The following is a 6067-nucleotide window of genomic DNA, read 5'->3' as shown; positions in this document are numbered from 1 at the left end:
GAGGGATTTCAGTGATCCTTTTACTCAGCTGGCCCACTTGTGCCTCCAAATTTCTAATGGAGGACCTTGTTTCATTCATGAAACTTACAGTGGCCTTGGACAGATTAGAGACTAAGTTTGCTAAATTAGAGGTATTTTGTTCAGAGTTCTCTGTCTGTTGCTGAGTGGATGATGGAAAAGGTTTACTATTGTTAAACCTATTTCTTCCACCATTATTAAAGCCTTGTTGAGGCTTTTGTTGATCCTTCCATGAGAGATTTGGGTGATTTCTCCATGATGGATTATATGTGTTTCCATAAGGTTCACCCATATAATTTACCTCTGCTATTACAGGGTTTTCAGGATCATAAGCTTCTTCTTCAGAAGATGCCTCTTGAGTACCGTTGGATGCAGCTTGCATTCCATTCAGACTCTGAGAAATCATATTGACTTGCTGAGTCAATATTTTATTTTGATCCAATATAGCATTCAGAGTATCAATTTCAAGAACTCCCTTCTTCACAGGCGTCCCATTATTCACAGGATTCCTTTCAGAAGTGTACATGAACTGGTTATTAGCAACCATGTCAATGAATTCTTGAGCTTCTGCAGGCGTTTTCTTTAGGTGAATGGATCCACCTGCAGAAGTATCCAACGACATCTTAGCTAATTCAGACAGACCATCATAGAATATATCCAGGATGGTCCATTCTGAAAGCATATCAGAAGGACACTTTTTGGTCAGTCCTTTGTATCTCTCCCAAGCTTCATAGAGGAATTCACCTTCTTTCTTTCTGAAGGTCTGAATATCCACTCTAAGCTTACTCAGCTTTTGAGGAGGAAAGAACTTGGCTAAGAAAGCCTTGACCAGCTTATCCCAAGAGTTCAGGCTATCCTTAGGTTGAGAGTCCAACCATATTCTAGCTCTGTCTCTCACAGCAAAAGGGAAAAGCATGAGCCTGTAGACTTCAGGATCTACTCCATTAGTCTTAACAGTATCACATATCTGCAAGAATTCAGTTAAGAACTGAAAAGGATCTTCAGATGGAAGTCCATGAAACTTGCAGTTCGGCTGCATCAGAGAAACTAATTGAGGTTTCAGCTCAAAATTGTTTGCTCCAATGGCAGAAATGGAGATGCTTCTTCCATGTAAATTGGAATTAGGTACAGTAAAGTCACCAAGCATCCTCCTTGCATTATTATTATTTTCGGCTGCCATCTCCTCTTCTTGTTCGAAAATTTCTACAAGGTTGTCTCTGGACTGTTGTATTTTAGCTTCTCTTAGTTTCCTTTTCAGAGTCCTTTCAGGTTCTGGATCTGCTTCAACAAGAATATTCTTGTCTTTGCTCCTGCTCATATGAAAAAGAGGGATAGAAAAACAATAATAATAGGGATCCTTTTTACCACAGTATAGAGGTCCCTGTGTGAGTAGAACAAAAGAAGAAGAAAAAATCTGAACTCAGAGAGAGAGAGGGGGTTCGGATTTTTGGTGAGTGAGGAAGAGATGTTAGTAAATAAATAAACAAATAGAAGAAGATGAGAGAGAGAGTGAATTTTCGAAAATAATTTTTGAAAAAGAGTTAGTGATTTTCGAAATTAGTTTTTGAAAAAGGTTAGTAATTTTCCAGAATTAAAATAAAAAATTAAAATAATTAGTTAATTAAAAAGAAATTTTGAAAAAGAGGGAAGATATTTTCGAAAATTAGAGAGAGAGGGAGTTAGTTAGGTAGTTTTGAAAAAGATAAGAAACAAACAAAAAGTTAGTTAGTTAGTTGAAACAAATTTGAAAATCAATTTTGAAAAGATAAGAAGATAAGAAGTTAGAAAAGATATTTTAAAATCAAATTTTTGAAAAAGATATGATTTTGAAAAAGATAAGATAGAAAGATATTTTTGAAAAGATATGATTGAAATTAGTTTTGAAAAAGATTTGATTTTTAAAATTACAATTAATGACTTGATTCACAAGAAATCACAAGATATGATTCTAGAACTCAAAGTTTGAATCTTTCTTAACAAGCAAGTAACAAACTTGAAATTTTTGAATCAAAACATTAATTGATGATGTTATTTTCGAAAATTAGGGGATAAAGATAAGAAAAAGATTTTTGAAAAATATTTTTAAAATTTTCGAAAATAAATAAGAGAATTGAAAAAGATTTGATTTTTGAAAAAGATTTTGAAAAAGATAAGATTTTTAAATTGAAAATTTGATTTAACTCATAAAAACAACTAGATTTTAAAAAGTTTTGAAAAAGTCAACTCAAATCTTCGAAATTTATGAGTGAAAAAGGGAAAGATATTTTTTTTTATTTTTTGAATTTTTAATGACGAGAGGGAAAAACATGAAAAAGACTCAATGCATGAAAATTTTGGATCAAAGTATGTGATGAATGCAAGAACACTATGAATGTCAAGATGAACACCAAGAACACTTTGAATGTTAAGATGAACATCAAGAACATATTTTTGAAAAAAATTTTAATGCAAAGAAAATATGCAAGACACCAAACTTAAAAATTTTTTTATGTATAGACACTATGAATGCAAGAATGCATATGTAAAACAAGAAAAGACACAAAACAAGAAAACATCAAGATCAAACAAGAAGACTTACCAAGAACAACTTGAAGATCATGAAGAACACTATGAATGCATGAGTTTTTCGAAAATTTTATGCAAATTTTAAAACATGCAATTGACACCAAACTTATAACATGACACATGACTCAAACAAGAAACACAAAAATATTTTTTTTTATTTTTATGATTTTATTAATTTTTTTGTATTTTCTTTTAATTTTTTTGAAAATCATTTTGAAAAAGAAAAATAAGGATTCCAAAATTTTTAATATGAATTCTAGGAATCTTATGCTCTTTAGTCTAAAGCTCCAATCAAAGGGTCAGGCATGGCTTAATAGCCAGCCAAGCTTTAGTATGTAACTCAGACATGACACGCTTGACATTCCCTATCCAGAAGAATTAGACATGGCTTTACAGCCAGCAAGGCTTCAACATGCTTCATGAAACACTAGAATTCATTCTTAAAAATTCTGAAGAAAAATATATTTTTGAAAACATTTTTATTTTAAAATTTTTTTGAAAACAAAGGAGAAATTTTTGAAAGACTTTTTTTTTTTTGAAAAATTTTTGAAAATAAAACAAAAAGAAAATTACCTAATCTGAGCAACAAGATCAACCGTCAGTTATTCAAACTTGAACAATCCCCGGCAACGGCGCCAAAAACTTGGTGCACAAAATTGTGATCTCAGGCAACGGCGCCAGAAACTCTGTACGCACGTCTTAATAAATCATTTTTCATTCACAACTTCGATACAACTAACCAGCAAGTGCACTGGGTTGTCCAAGTAATAAACCTTACGTGAGTAAGGGTCGATCCCACGGAGATTGTTGGTATGAAGCAAGCTATGGTCACCTTGTAAATCTCAGTCAGGCGGATATAAAATAGTTATGGAGTTTTCGAACATAAATAATAAATAGATAGAAAATAAGGATAGAAACACTTATGTAATTCATTGGTGAGAATTTCAGATAAGCGTATAGAGATGCTTTCGTTCCTCTGAATCTCTGCTTTCCCGCTGTCTTCATCCAATCAGTCTTACTCCTTTCTACGGCTGGCTTTATGTAAGGACATCACCATTGTCAATGGCTACTTTTAATCCTCTCTGGAAAATGGTCCGATGCGCTGTCACTGTATGGCTAATCGTCTGGAGGCATCACCCTTGTCAACGGCTGCATCCCATCCTCTTGTGAAAATGGTCCAAATGCTCTGTCACAGCACAGCTAATCATCTGAGGTTCTCGATCATACTGGAATAGGATTCACCCTCCTTTTGCGTCTGTCACTACGCCCAGCACTCGTGAGTTTGAAGTTCGTCACAGTCATTCAATCCCAGAGTCCTACTCGGAATACCACAGACAAGGTCTAGACTTTCCGGACTCTCATGAATGCCGCCATCAATCTAGCTTATACCACGAAGATTCTGATTAAGAGATCTAAGAGATACTCATTCAATCTAAGGTAGAACGGAAGTGGTTGTCAGGCACGCGTTCATAGGGATTGATGATGATTGTCACGTTCATCACATTCAGGTTGAAGTGCGAATGAATATCTTAGAAGCGGAATAAGTTGAATTGAATAGAAAAACAGTAGTACTTTGCATTAATCTTTGAGGAACAGCAGAGCTCCACACCTTAATCTATGGAGTGCAGAAACTCTACCATATGAAAATACATAAGTGAAAGGTTCAGGCATGGCTGAATGGCCAGCCCCCAAACGTGATCACAGGATCAAAAATACAATCCAGGATGATCCCCAAGATCCTAATACAATAGTAAGTAGTCCTATTTATAATAAACTAGCTACTAGGGTTTACAGAAGTAAGTAATTGATGCATAAATCCACTTCCGAGGCCCACTTGGTGTGTGCTTGGGCTGAGCTTGAATGTTACACGTGCAGAGGCTCTTTCTGGAGTTGAACGCCAGGTTGTAACATATTTCTGGCGTTCAACTCTAGTTTGTGACATGTTTCTGGCGTTTAACTCCAGACAGCAGCGTAGAACTAGTGTTCAACGTCCTTTTACGTCATATAAACTTGGTCAAAGTATGAACTATTATATATTGCTGGAAAGCCCTGGATGTCTACTTTCCAAAGAAATTGAAAGCGCGCCATTTTGAGTTCTGTAGCTCCAGAAAATTCACTTTGAGTGCAGGGAGGTCAGAATCCAACTGCATCAGCAGTCCTTCTTCAACCTCTGAATTTGAGTTTTGCTCAAGTTCCTCAATTTCAGCAAGAAAATACCTGAAATCACAGAAAACACACAAACTCATATTAAAGTCCAGAAATGTGAATTTAACATAAAAACTAATGAAAACATCCCTAAAAGTAACTAGATTCTACTAAAAATATACTAAAAACAATGCCAAAAAGCGTATAAATTATCCGCTCATCACTGACCCACCTGTGCCTCCAAATTTCTAATGGAGGACCTTGTTTCATTCATGAAACTTAGTGTGATATTAGATAGATCAGAGACTATGGTTGCTAGGCCAGAATGGCTCTGTTCAGAATTCTCTGTCTGTTGTTGAGAAGATGATGGAAAAGGCTTGCTATTGCTAAACCTATTTCTTCCACCATTATTGTTGAAGCATTGTTGAGGCTTCTGTTGGTCCTTCCATGAGAAATTAGGATGATTTCTCCATGAAGGATTATAGGTGTTTCCATAGGGTTCTCCCATGTAATTCACCTCTGCCATTGCAAAATTCTCAGGATCATAAGCTTCTTCTTCAGAAGATGATTCTTTAGTACTGTTGGATGCAGCTTGCAATCCATTCAGACTCTGAGAAATCATATTGATTTGCTGATTCAATATTTTGTTCTGAGCCAATATGGCATTCAGAGTATCAATTTCAAGAACTCTTTTCTTATGAGGCGTCCCATTGTTCATAGGATTCCTCTCAGAGGTGTACATGAACTGGTTATTTGCAACCATTTCAATGAGTTCCTGAGCTTCTGCAGGGGTTTTCAGATGAAGAAATCCTCCTGCAGAAAGGTCCAATGACATTTTTGACAACTCAGACAGACCATCATAGAATATATATATGATGCTCCATTCTGGAAGCATGTCAATAGGACACCTTTTGATCAATTGCTTATATCTTTCCCAAGCTTCATAAAGGGACTCGCCTTCCTTCTGTCTGAAGGTTTGGATTTCCACTCTAAGCTTGCTCATCTTTTGAGGTGGAAAGAATTTGGCCAGGAAAGCACTGACCAGGTTTTCCCAAGAGTTCAGGCTTTCCTTAGGTTGTGAATCCAACCATGTTCTAGCTCTGTCTCTCAAAGCAAAAGGGAAAAGCATAAGCCTGTAGACCTCGGATCAACTCCATTAATCTTGATAGTGTCATAGATTTTCAAGAATTCAGATAAAAACTGATGGGGATCTTCCAATAGAAGTCCATGAAATTTGCAATTCTGTTGCATTAGAGAAACTAATTGAGGCTTAAGTTCAAAGTTGTTTGCTCCAATGGCATGAATTGAGATGCTTCTTCCATAGAAATTGGAAGTTGGT

General features: G+C 35.7%; 2 non-coding genes across 2 annotated transcripts; both read left to right on the top strand.

Annotated features, from left to right (window-relative positions):
- The first annotated feature begins 694 nt into the window (after nt 1-694).
- LOC112753145 (small nucleolar RNA R71) lies at nt 695-802 on the top strand. The gene has a single exon (XR_003177542.1). It is a non-coding gene; the product is annotated as a small nucleolar RNA R71 (small nucleolar RNA).
- A 4815-nt stretch (nt 803-5617) lies between these two features.
- LOC112753254 (small nucleolar RNA R71) lies at nt 5618-5725 on the top strand. Its single transcript, XR_003177647.1, has one exon. It is a non-coding gene; the product is annotated as a small nucleolar RNA R71 (small nucleolar RNA).
- The last annotated feature ends 342 nt before the right edge of the window (nt 5726-6067 follow it).

Source organism: Arachis hypogaea, chromosome 15 (assembly GCF_003086295.3).
Source record: "Arachis hypogaea cultivar Tifrunner chromosome 15, arahy.Tifrunner.gnm2.J5K5, whole genome shotgun sequence".
Classification (NCBI taxonomy): domain Eukaryota; kingdom Viridiplantae; phylum Streptophyta; class Magnoliopsida; order Fabales; family Fabaceae; genus Arachis; species Arachis hypogaea.
This window is presented reverse-complemented; position numbering and strand designations above follow the sequence as displayed.